The sequence below is a fragment of the Zalophus californianus genome, chromosome 7 (assembly GCF_009762305.2).
Source record: "Zalophus californianus isolate mZalCal1 chromosome 7, mZalCal1.pri.v2, whole genome shotgun sequence".
NCBI lineage: Eukaryota > Metazoa > Chordata > Mammalia > Carnivora > Otariidae > Zalophus > Zalophus californianus.
Window position 1 is genome coordinate 135,061,720 of NC_045601.1, and position 13,752 is coordinate 135,075,471.

Sequence of the window (13,752 nt, forward strand, 5' to 3'; positions counted from 1 at the left end):
TGCGTGCATTCTTAAACAGAGTATGAAGAACACAATTAACCTTTTCCTGACTTAAGTTGTCAATTCTTAATTTTTTTAAAGTTTTATTTATTTATTTTAGAGAGAGAGAATGGGGGGGGAGCGCAAAGGGAGAGGGAAAGAGAGAATCTCCAGCAGACTCCACGCTGAGCACAGAGCCTGACGTGGGGCTTGATCTCACGACCCTGAGATCATGACCTGAGTCGAAACCAGAGTCAGACACTTAACCGACTGTTCCTACCCAGGTGCTTGAGTTGTCAATTCTTATTAATATCAACTATTATACAGTCTTATGTTAATACAGTAATGCCCTCAAAATCAGTTGAGATACATGAGACCGGTGGTCTCCTTATGAGTCCCAGGTTTCTGTGTGTTTGTATCTCCCCTCGCTAGTTGCTGTCACTTCTCATTGTGACATCGTGGTTGAACTTGGATTCAGTAAAAGTTCAACTTTTACTGTGGTCTCTTAATGGATGTCATCCCAAGAAGCCCATGTGACCCTCACATGTCATCTCTAGTACCCTCTTCTCCCTCCTTATCTCTTTTAGTGATTGGTTAGTCAGATTCAAGTTCGTTGAAGCTATTTGTAAACTAGGAGTACACTGATCCTGAATGAACATCTAAGAGACATAAAAGGAAGGGATATCAGCCTTAGGGATTGGACTTTCTACGATATATTTTATTCCGAGATTTGTGTTTGTTTATTTTTTTTACTCTGCAGGTTGTTGACCAAACTTTGTTATTCATAGATGTGCAGGGCTTTAAAGCTTTTCATGACTATGAAGTGCTATACATATCTAAGCTAGTGTGTGTATCTTCAGGGACTTTTTATGTAACCTGCATTTAGTCGGCAGCCCGCCAGCCATGCCCATCTGGCCCCGAATTGATCATCCTTGTCCGCATACTGGTGGACAAGTAATTATTATCATGTGACTGGCAAATACAGCGAGGTGGCACAGTCGTCCTGGAAAAAATTATACCTGATCATGGATTTGATATTTAGGAGTCACGGTTGGCTGAAAACTACTTTTTGCAATGAGCACGGCAGGGCATGCTGGTGTCCAGGCTGTCCCAGGCCCTGGGATTGCCAGATGGTTGCAGTGTGCTTCCTGGCGGAGCTCCGCAGTCATCCAGAGGCACCTGGAGCCCCCGGGCCAGTCTCTTCGCCGCAAGCAGCCTTAGTGGCTTATTCCAGTTTGCTGTATAAATATTATCATTTTCTATGTACATCCTGGTGTGAAAAAATACTGAGAAGTACTGGTGTTAGGTGACTATACTGGATTACAAGGGGCAGTGTCCGGGGAGATGGATGCTTCTCCTGGTCTGGGACCTCCCAGCATGCTTTGCTGAGCATGTTCTTGTCCCAGGAAACAGGGACATCTATGTGATTGGGTGGTCTGAGAGTTCACTCTCACCCAGCCACTGACCCAGTCTTCTCTGAGACAACCCAGCTGGTCCTGACATACGGGAATTAAAAAAAAAAAAAAAAAAAAAACACCTAAATTCATTCATTCAACATGTATTTATTGAGCACACTGTACTAAACTCTAGAGACACAAAGGTGGATAACATAGAACCCCTACCCCAATGAACTTGACAGGGAGATGGAAGGGTACAGAAATATGATGTGATGAAGGAAAGCCCCACACAATTCTGGCCTGCATAAGGGGACAGCTGTTCAGCCCTTTATTTCCGCACCCAAACAGGAGAGAAACACAGCATGGCAACAAGACCCTCAATCTCGCTAAACACCTTAGGGCATGTTTGAGCTCCTGGACCACAGTTCTAGCGGTAGAGCCACTTCTTACAGAATCACGGGTTCATTAAGTTGCTAATCCTGACATCCTACCTGCAGTCCTCCAGTCCAAGTCTTCAGAGGCCCCCATGGTGTCTGACACATTTTGCCACAGCAGGAGAGCAAGTCGAATGCTGGTTGCTATCACACCACAGTTGTAGGCATGAAGTCAGAGAGAAAGCAGGGCACTGCGGACTGGGTCTCCTCCCAGCCAAATACCGAAGGTGGGCTTGTGATCTGTTTTTCCTTTCACTGAAACCGTTTCCTAAGCTTGAAAACTTTCCACTCTGAATGGGCTTGAGATTTTTGTTGCGAAAGGTCCAGGATGGGACAGATCGACCCAATCAGGCTTTAAAAAAAAAAACAAAAAAACTGAGTCAACCATTGGAATAATAACTCTTGACCTACAAGAATGGGAGGAAATCAAACGGGAAGAAAGAAGCCAAAGCCAATGGTGGTGGTATCTTAAGTGCCTTGTTTTTGAAAATCCAGGGACATTTTGGGCTTCGAAAGGAAATGTGTTTATGCACAATCTAAAGGTGGTGGTTTCCTTCTTAAGATGATTTGAGATTTCATTTGGAAAAAACTTAGAGAGGTCTTTTCCCTCTGAATACCCAAACTCTTTAGGTTTAAGCTGGGGTGTACCCTTTCTATCCTAAAAGAACAACTAGCATTAATGGGGCATTTGCCAGGAAATGTGCCAACAATTTACATGAATTATCTCTTATTAATTGGAATTACGGGCATTATTGCTGAGTCACCCTTTATGTTGCCTTAGTGTTTCTCACATTTTATTGAACGATAAAAGATTCAAGAGATACAAAAGAAAGAAAAATAGGCTCTTAATGCCATCTGTGCCATCACTATTGTCCTGGTGACAATCTGAAGTTCAAGGTCATTTTCGCAAACATGAATATTCCTCCCCAGAAGGGTGTTTGTCGTCCATGCAGACTCTACTTCATGCTTTAGGGATCGAGCAATGAACTCAGGTCTCTCAGGTCTAGAAAAATGTTACTTTGGCTATAAGGAAGTTTCATGAGGCAAAGATTTTTAGACACTGTGAGAATAATTTTGTGACTTTTGTCAGGAAAGGTTTATCTTGGTGTCTGAACATCTGTAGCGCAGGCACCCTTGGATTAATAAAAATTCCATCCATTCAAGCAACTCAAGGGAGTTGTGTTGAAAACAGGAAGGCTCCTCAGAGGCCATAAAGCAATTGCTGAGCTCTGCCTTTCCTCCCCTGGGGGCAACCAGCTCACCTGGCCTGCTCTCTCTCCTCCAAACCACACACCGGTCTCCTCTTGCCTCAGGGCCTTTGCACCTGTTCCACCCTCTGCCTGAAGACTTCACCACCCCAGCTCTTTTTAAGCCTGGTTATCCTCATTCTCCATGCCTACCTCCAAAATCTAGATGCTTCCTCTGACTACCTCATCTAAAGTAGACTCTGCCTCAAAGTTATCACATTTATTCCAATCTATAATTTTATCTGGTATATTTACTTCTTTGTGATCTGACCCCCCTTCACCTCTGTGCAAGACCCATGGCAGCAGGGTCTGGGTCCCTCTTGCTCACCATTACCCCCACTGTCCAGCATGGTGCTCAGCAGTGGCCATTGCTCAATGCTTACTTATTGAGTGAATGAATGAGTAAATTCATTAGTACATGAATGGATAATATTGAATTTAGCTATATTAACAGAAGGGGATATTATCAGATAGCCCATAAACCTTACTATGTTTATACTGCTTATCTGACAAATGTGCCCCCTGTGAATGCAACCTGTGAGTGGGAGACTGCATATAAGGGAAAAGATGAGCTTGGCCATGAAGAGAGGAAATAGCAACATGGAGATATTAAATTTGACTCTGAAGAAGTCTAGGTAGAGTCTGTTTGCCTCGAAGAATCTTTAGTAAGCCTGAAAATGTTTCATCTATCAAAAGCTTGTCACTCATCCCTGTTCCCACTCCCAGTATGACTTCTCCCGAGAAAATAGAAATGTCCACCCACATTCCTGATTGCCTCGTGCTTCCCATAAAAATTAGGGGTGGGCAAGCAGGGGAGAAACTGCACTAGAGGGGTGTTTAAAAGCCTCCTTTTAGAGTCCCCTGATTCCATGGTTTGTTTTAAGGGGGGCAACTCCTGTCTTAAGTCTTAGGCTTTCGACTATACAAATCTGCAGCTCGCACAGAACGCTGTGGGCTACTGGGAAATGAAGCAAACAAATGTAATGTTAACTTGATGAACAGAGGTGGGAGGATGTTTGTAATGAGTGGCCCAGAATTGCCTGCAGGCTGTGAGAAATGGCCAGAATATGGGCTTCTGGATGACGGCGAGAAGACTGGAGAAGTCTGAAAGAAGAAAACGAATAAGGTCCACTGGTCCTGAGACCCGGGGGGGCTGAGGTCAAGGTCAGGGATGGAGACAAGGGGCAATAGCTGCAGTTTGGGGAGGTTCTGGGATCTGTGCAGTAAGCCCATTTGTAACAAGCTTAGGGACAGGAGAGGTGCTATGGCCCAGAGTTGAAGGTGGCCTCAGCTGGGTAGGGAGAAAGATGTTGATGATGCTTGAAGATTCTTGTGTCAACGCATGAGTGCGCTGGCAGCTGACTCCTTGCCACTGAGCACCCTTCTTGAGTCTTGGGGAGCACATTCTTGGGTTACGTTCTCACCAACACAGTCTCCAAAGAGCCAGCCAGCTCTTCTAATGCATCCTAAGTACCACTTGAGAGGTACCAGCTCCTGTAGAGATTCAGAGAAGGCTGTGGGTCAGAAAGGCTTCAGGAAAGAGCTGGTTCTGAGGGATATGTAGGCCTTTGGTGGAAAAGGAAAGGAAGGCCTTGGGATTGAAGGCAAAACAGCAAGAGCGGATGATCCAGAAGAAGCACTGGAGGGACAGTTGTTAGAGGCTGTTGTGAAGACCTGCTCTGTGTTGGTTGTGAGGAGAGGAAGGCGTCAATGGGCCACGGGGGACCATGGAGGGAGGTAGCAATCTCTCCAAGGAGAGGAGAGTAAAACCACAGAGGCTGATGACGAAGGAGACACACTTGAAAAATACCACCTTTACCAAAGAGTGATTGGCTTTCCCTTCTTTTGAGTGAGGTATTCATTAATTTATCAACAAATATTTATTGAATTGCCACTGTGTTGCCAGGTACTGTCCTTGCTTTGGGGAAAAAGCTGGGGCTACTGTGGACAGAAAAATCCGCTCCTTCATGGAGTTTGCATTCTAGTAGGGGAGATAGAAAGTAAGCGAGTAGCAAAGGAAGTCAGAAGGTTGTGAACCTATGCAGAACGGAGCTGGGCCAGGGACTGAGGTATTGGGTAGAGTCTGTGGCACGGAGCCATTTTGCCTTGCAAAGGCAGACAACTCCACTTCCCCAGGTTCCACTCACTCATTCACTCATTTTGTCATTCACTTTGCTCATATTTCTTTTTGCCAGACCCTGTTCTAGGCGCTGGAGCGAGCTGTAACCAAGAGGAGCAAACTCCATCCCTCAGGGGAGCTCATGGTCTAGCAAACAAGCAACAGACAAGTAAATAATATAAGTGTAAGTAGTAGCGATCATTGTGGTGGATGAGCAGGTAAGGAGCAAAGGAGGTAATGGGGAGGTGCCTGAAGAGAGAAGGAATGAGCCAGTGCTAATGGATGAAGAGCGTTTGGGAGAAGAGAAAAGCAGGGCAAATGCCCTGAGGAGGGACTGAGCCTCAAGTGTCACAGAACAGCAAGTTCATGGCTTATGATGTCTTTCCTCTCCTCTCCTCTTTTCTTTCCCTTCTTTTTTTTTAATTAATTAATTAATTTAGGAGAGAGGGAAAGAGTGAGCGTGAGTTGGGACGGGGGGGAGGAGGGGCAGAGGGAGAGAATCTCAAGCAGACTCCCCACTGAGCACAGAGCCAGACTCGGGGCTCAATCCAACAACCCCGAGATCACGACCCGAGCTGAAACCAAGAGTCAGATGCCCAAACGACTGAGCCACCTGGGCGTCCCACCCTCCCTCCTCTTTTTTTAAAGACACTCTGCTTCTCAGTTAAGGACCTGCCTAAACCAAGGCATCATCTTCCCATAAAGGGGAGGCAGTGTGACATCAGGGAAAGTGTGACACCACATAACTCGACTGCTTGGGGTCTAGTTAGAAGAACTGCCTGCTTTTTCACCTGTGACATAAGGGTTGGGGTTCCATTCTCTTGTTCACATTCATCAACTTCTGCTTCGTGTTGGAAGAGGCAGCAACTTGAATGTTCTTAAGCAGAGAAAGAAGGTGAGACTCTGCCCCCTTTCTGGCTGGCTTCCTCTGTGAATTCTGGTTCTTCTTCCATTCTACCACCAGCAGGGGAAAGAATTCCATTGGGCCACGTCAAGGCCTATGCCATAAAGTCAAAAGCTTCTGCTGATGTATGTGGTGGTGGTGGTCAGTGAAGGTTTTTTGGATACTTGCCTGAGACCCAGTGGGAGGCACAGAGGTTCTGAGAGCTGGAAGCTGGAAAGACCCCATCGGGGGTCCTAAAGAGGTGACTTCTCAGAACATACAGCAGGGGCATATTGGTGACATGCAGGGGATCTGTGCATGGCCACAGGCACCATTAATTAGTTGGCACAGTTTCATTCAGTTTCCCCTGAGTCCCCGACTCTACCCACTGCAGTGCAGACCCGGTTCTAACCCAGGAGCTCAGTGTGCATCCTTGGTGGTGGTGCCACCTTCCAGCTCACCAGGGCGGGGCACGCAGCTGTTACTGATGGAGATCCTGCGGCTCAGACAGACGGAAGGACTTGCCCAGGGGCGCACCGTGGTGGGGCAAGGACTTGAGCCCAGCTTTTCTGACCTATGATGGAATCTTACAGGAAGATAGTTCTACTGAGAGAGGACGTGGACAGATTCTAAAGTCCCAAAGATGGCCTTGCTGGCCAGCGCTGCCCATGGTGGTGACTCTCCTCCTTGATTACACATTAGAATCTCCTGGGGGTCTTTCCAAACTCCCGGTGCTGAGTCTCACTCGGGACCAATGAGAACAGAATCCCTGGAGGTGAGCCTAGGCATCAGTATTTTGTGATGGTGCCACTGTGCAACCATGATTGAGAACCACTGCTCAGTTCCAACTGTTGAAAATGAAAATATAATCACTGAGAAACTCTCTCTCAAAAAAAGAAAAGAAAAGAAAAAGAAAAAAACCCCTGATAATTTGCTACTTTCTCTGGTCGCTCTAGAGCATTTTTCAAGATAAGGACCTGGGTTAAGGGGGTGCAAATGTATGAATAAAATGTGAAATAAATTACTAAGTGAGAAAGAAAAGCCATGAATAATGTAAAAGGGGGAAGAACTGGGAGAACTAGGGCGGAAAGCAAAGCCAAGAAAATATAAGAAGAGGGTCACTTGGGGAAGGCTCTGTGGGTGTGAGTACAAATGGCGGAAGAAAACTAGTATGCAAATCCTCTCTTGCTGAGACTTCAGAGCAAAGTGCGCCTTGGATATCTGGAGGGTACCAGCTCTTAGAATGTGCGCTCTCTGCTCCACCCCTCCCCTGAGAATTGTGGTGTGACCAGCCGCCCCGTAAGCCCAAACAATCGGACACTTCGTGATTAGTGCATGGTTTGCACTGTCCCGGCAGCTACCTGGATGAACAAACTGGAAGCGTGGCAGCTAATGACTCCAAATGGCAAGCAATGACTCCAAACCATTGTCATCCAGTGACTGACTTTATCCTTATAGTTGCCACTAACACCTCCCAAAGGGAGGAACCTCTGTCGGTGTCCTTTGATTGACAAACAAGAAATTCTCTGAGAAACTTGCTTCTGACAGATTCCCAGCCGGCTCAGGCTGTGAGTGAAGAAGTTTTGTAAACTCGTGATATTTTATCAAATGGTAACTGGTTATCTGCTTTAGGGTTTCGGGATAGTACATTCTTTCTTAGACACGGTCCACAGAAGAGAGGACTTCACTATGAAAGATTCATTTGGCTGAACTGACGATACTTTGTCATTAATTAGTTTGGGTTGAAAGTTGAGAAGGTACGTGCCATTGCCAGATGTTTGGGGGTGAATTGGGAGGCACTGAGTTTCATAAATGGCCTCTATGAAATTGTAGTTGAGCTGGGGCAAGACAGGTGCACATTTGGATGAATTTTATTCTTAGGTACTGCAAGAGAGATGTATGTGTGATTTCCTACTTTAACCTATTTGACCCACAAAAATAACCTTTTTAAAAAAGTATTTATTTATTTATTTGAGAGAGAGTACACAAGAGCTTGGGTTGGGGGAGGGCGGGGGCAAAGAGAGAACCTCAAGCAGCCTCCACACTGAGCATGGAGCCCAACCTGGGGCTCCATCCCAGGACCCTGAGATCATGACCTGGGCCGAAATTAAGAGGCAGTCGCTTAACCGACTCAGCCACCCAGGCAGCCCCTCTTCTACTCTCTTGGTATACTTCAGTTCCCTCCCCAGTGACATCTTTCCTTGCTTTATAAAATTGTTATGGACTGAAATGTTAGTGTCCCACCCCCCAAGTTCATATGTTGAAACCCTACTACCAAATGGGATGGTATTAGGAGGTGGGTCCTTTGGAAAGTAATTACGGTGAGATGAGGTCTGGAGACCTCATGAATGGGATTAGCACCCTTATATGGGTCATGTGAGAGCTTACTTCCTATCGCGGCTCCCCACCCTATGAGGACACAATAAGAAGTCAGCAGTCTGCACCCCGGGAAAAGGCCCTCACCAGAACCTGACCAGGCTGGCACCCCGATCTCAGACTTCCAGTCTCCGTAACTGTGAGAAACTAGCTTCCATTGTTTATAAGCCATGCAGTCTATGTTATTTTGTTATAATGGCCTGAACAAAGACAGGTATATTTCAGAATGTTCTCAGAGCATTGACTGGAAAAGCAGATATTATTATCAAAGTGTGGCTAAACAGATATCAACACCCTCAATGATTTACAGTGTTACTATGGTTTCCTGAAAGAAGAAAAAAAAAGTTCCAAATTGGCAGATTGGCATAAATGGTGCATAATGAGAGATCCTTTTGATTGCCTCGGATAGCAAATGGGTGCCTTTGATGTGAATATCTGTAAATGTGCTTTCGACACCTGTGTGTAAATGCGTAAGGCAAATATTGTGGTGCCAGGCCCAGCAGAAATTGCCATAGACACAGAAATTCCCAAACAAACACTTAGCATAACAACTCTACCAAACTAATCATAATGTTCCCATTGAATCATCTAAAATAAGATGAGATCTCTCTTGCCTGTGCAGAATTAGTCAAGTTCCTTTTCTGCATGATTACATCTCTGGCAGAAGCTTCCTTTGGGCTTATAACCCACTTATTTAAGCATGGCCAATGCAGTGTACTCCTTAAGGGAAAGGAACACCTTGTATCTCTTAAAAACATGACAAGCCTAGGAAAGGGAGAAATAGTCACAAGCCATTTGATTGACAGCTAGGAGCAGAGAAAGCCGCACACTCAGCATCTGGGTATGTGACTGATCCCTGGATTTGTCCAGAAAAGCACAACACAAGAAACATGCTTATCCATTTGACATTCAGAACCCCGAAGCTACCCAACCCAATGCCAAGGCATGCTGTGGGAGTCCCACTGACAGCTGCTGAATAGATTTTAGCTGGGAAAGATAATGCCTTAAGGAGCAATAGTATGGATCTGCAACCTTTTTGGTCAAGGGCCGAACACAGGAGGCATTTTAGATTCTGCAGGCCATATGCTATCCATCAGTTCTATCTACTCAGTTCCATTGTAATGCAAAAGCACCCCTGGACTCTGTAAACTATATGTAGAATGGGCGTGGGCGTGTTCCAATAAAACTTTATTTACAAAAACAGGCCATGCACCAGGTTTTACTGAAGACCATATTTTGCCAAGCCCCTCCCCCTCATTTATATTACTGAGAAAGATATGGACATGTGGAAGGTGGATGTGTTCACCAAATTATAGAGAATGATTTTTAAGAAGCAGTGCAGGATAGTAGTTAAGAGCACAGACCTGAAGCCTGAATTCAGACCACTTACCAGCTGGATGACCTTGAGCAAATTATTAAGCCTCTCTATGCCTCACCTCATTCACTTATGAAGTGAGGATAATAATAGAACTTAATGTCGTAGTTTGGGTCCGTACCAAGAAGACCCTGAGGGAAGGACTCAGGTGTGAGTCATTTATTTGAGAGGCGATCCCAAGAAGCACAAGTGCAGGAGTAAGAGCAATTGGAACAGTGGGTGGGGAGAAGCTCAGGAAGGGACATTAAAGAGTGGGTTGTTCTTGAGGCCATGGGATGCAATTACGCTCCGGACCCTTGGAGGTACCATGTAGGATGGGGACACCTACATGTGGTTCATCATCCACTTCCTGGCAGAACTCTCCACTGTGACCACAGGGGCCATCAGGATGGGCCGAGGGCACACGAACAAGGCGGTCATGAGCGCCACACTCACTCCCGGAGTTGTTGCAACGGTGAGGTGAATTAATATTTGTGAAGCACTTCAATAAAAATGCCAGGTATTTAGTAAGTGCCATTTAAGTCATTGTCAAGCAGTAGGAAAGAATATATAGCCCAAGGAAAGTTAAATTGTTGAAAGTATATATCTCTGAAGGTAATACTGGTTGAACGCTTAGCTAAGTTCTGCTGTGGATTCTGAAGAAACACTTGAAAGTTTAGGCTGCCTGTAGCTAAATTATAGGCAATGGCCTCTCCAACTTTGTAAAGTCGAGTCAACACCATGTACTACATTAGCTGATGAAGGTGAATCAGGGTGACCCGAGGAAAGCTGGAGATACAGGATACCAAATAAAACTTACACCATACTTAATGTATGCATAGTTGTTACAGTGGCATGGTAATTAGGCACAAATGATATGCCGCTTGCATAAATTACTGTAATTTGTATTACTTTTTTTAAATTTTAATTCTAGTGTAGTTAACATACAGTGTTATTCTAGTTTCAGGTGTACAATATAGTGACTTAACAATTCTACACATTACTCAGTGCTCATCATGATAAGTGTACTCTTCATCCCCTTCACCTATTTCCCCCATCCCCCACCCACCTCCCCTCTGGGAACCATCTGTTTGTTCTCTACAGTCAAGAGTCTGTTTTTTGGTTTGTTTCTTTTTTTTTTTTCCCCTCTCCTTTGTTCATTTGTTTCGTTTCTTAAATTCCACATATGAACAAAATCATATGGTATTTGTCTTTCCCTGACTGACTTAGTTTGCTTAGTGTTATGCTCTCTAGATCCATCCATGTCATTGCACATGGAAAGATTTCATTTGGGATATAGGTGCCCCTATGTTTATTGCAGCATTATTTACAATAGCCAGATTATGGAAGCAGCCCAAGTGTTGTCCATAGATGAATGGATAAAGAAGATGGGGTATATACACAGTGGAATATTGTATTACTTTTATACAACCAAATACACGTTTTTCTTTTCTCACTCTGTTAATCTTCCAGTACCTGGGAAACTGACAATTTTTGCTAATATGGTTTAATCATTGTGACCACCTGTGTTCAAGGATAAAGGCCTTGAATGGAATCCCTGTAGTTTGGGCTTCCCTTGTTTACAACCTTTCTGATCTCAATTCCATTCATTCTCACCCCGTCAGATGTTTCCCACACGCTGCCATCCCTCCCCCTCACTTCTCCACGGAGTTTTAAAGCATGCACACATATTCTCCCTTCCCTTTTCCTGAGTGTTCTGGCTGCTCATAGGATCTGTCTGGGGAGGGAGCCACAGCCTTATTACCATACTGCAGCAGGCTGGAGCTGAGAATTCCCGGCCAAGACTGCCTGGGAGAGGATAGGGAGCACAGTGAAAATGAGCCCTGCCTCTTTGACATCTGGAGTCCAGGTGGGTTGGAGGTGAAGGGTTGGTTTTCACAGGAAGTAGGGCAATGAAAAGACAGTGCCCACATAAGTTGGTTCTTATTTCCAGAATTTATGAGCAAAAGCTTGGACGATCTTTGGCATGGCTCAGGAGCTGTCAGAATAAGCCTTCAACCACATCCGGGGACTAGAGGAATAATCTCGAATGGGAAGAGAAGGAAACAATTATGCCTCTTATATAATCTCAACAAGTACCCACATAACCAAAGTAGAATAATCTTCAGAGACATTTCTAGACAATAACATGCATCTTTAGTCAAAATGCTTTTGGCTGCAAACCAAGACAAAACCAACTGAAAGTTGGAAATTTAGTATTCTGCAAAAGAAAACATCCAAGATTACTAAATTCACTGGTTCAAAAATGGTCATCAAGGATCTAGATCCTATTCTGCCAACCTGGAGGTATCATCCCCACCCTTGGGCTAGCTCTCCCCACTCTTGAAGATAGATGCTGCCTCTTCTCACATCATACAAGGACATAACCATATCCAGAAGAAGGAGACTGTGTCTTCATGAATGTCTCTTTTCAAGTGATGGAATCTTTCCCAGAAGTCCCCCAGAAGATTTTTTTTCTCCTAACTCATTGGTCACAATGGACCACAGTTCAGTCTTAAACAATCCACAGGCAGAGAAGTAAGACTATCATGGGTGGCTTAGGTGGGTCAGGATTTGGAGCTGGGCTGGGGTTGGGATCAGCCTTCCCTGATTCACAAGAAAGAAGAGTAGGTTCCAAACCAAATTTGGATGTCTGCCAATAAAGAAGGAGGCAGATTGAACATTGCCTGACAACCAACTGTAGGATTTTAGAGATATCGCCCACCTCATACTCTCTTACTTCCCCCAAACTTTGGGTGTTTTATTCTACAATTTCAGATGAAAAGACACAAAAATATAAATGTGGCTAGAAAATGAGTATGAGTTGGATGATTTTCTCTTTAATTAAGAAAGACTGGTATGCAATTTTTCCCTTTTTGGGAGAAGGAAGGATATTAGAAACCAGAAAGGGAGTAGGTATCTGATGAGGTTGGCATAACTCTTTGCATATATATATATATATATATATATATATATATATATATTTAAAGATTTTATTTATTTATTTGACAGAGAGAGTGAGAGAGGAACACAAGCAGGGGGAGTGGGAGAGGGAGAAGCAGACTCCCCGCTGAGCAGGGAGCCCAATGCGGGGCTCGATCCCAGGACCCTGGGATCATGACCCGAGCCAAAGGCAGACGCCTAACGACTGAGCCACCCAGGTGGCCCTGCATGCATATATTTTAAAGTACTTACCTTATTTCATGGTTATTTAAGCATTTATGTCTCTCCCACTCTCTGAACCCATTGTAGTCAGGAGACTACTATTCTTTATTGTATCCCCAGCAAGCCGCACAGTCTGGCACATACTTCCTGTCTTGCCAAGCTGCTCACATGCCCATGCTGGTAGGAAGTAGGATGAGGAACCCTCAGCCCAGTCACTCATCCCAGACATTAAGTCCGGCTCATTCTGGTCTCCATGGTTCCACTCCAGGCTGATTCGGTACCTTTCCTTGGTCCCAGTTCTTGATGACATTTTTTTGGAGGATTTATCCGAATTTAATGGCCCTGCCCAACACATATACCTGCCCCTTAAACTTGAGTTACTGCTTCTCTCCATTTGTCAGTTAATAGTCCCTCCAGTCTTCTCATTTCTAACTCCCTAACTGGCATCAGGTTCCAGAAGACGTCTCTCTGCTTTATCTTTAACCATCATGGGCTACAGATTAGTTTAATAGCTATTAACTGTTGTTATACTATGGGTTTTGCTTTTATTTGAATTGACCATTCCCTCTTGTACCCCCCCGTTTTTTAGGTTCATATTTCCTGCTTTCTCTATCAGTCTTCTCCTCTCCTGAGACTCATAATCCCCATTGTCCTGTGTCTGCCCATCGCCATTTTATCCATTATGAAGGAGCATCCACCAGATGCTCAACTTGTTAGAGATAACTTATGGGTGCACAAATACAAAAGAGACAATGCAGTATTGATGAAAGTGTCACACCAATGGCCGGTTTGTATGTA

General features: G+C 44.7%; 1 long non-coding RNA gene across 2 annotated transcripts in view; it reads left to right on the forward strand.

Annotated features, from left to right (window-relative positions):
- Positions 1–13,752, forward strand: part of LOC113927613 — a 39,351-nt gene that overhangs the window by 22,543 nt on the left and 3,056 nt on the right. For both annotated transcript variants that reach the window (XR_003521682.1, XR_003521681.1), the window contains exon 3: positions 5,253–5,360. This is a non-coding gene — a long non-coding RNA (uncharacterized LOC113927613). The remainder of the gene's footprint in view (positions 1–5,252; positions 5,361–13,752) is intronic.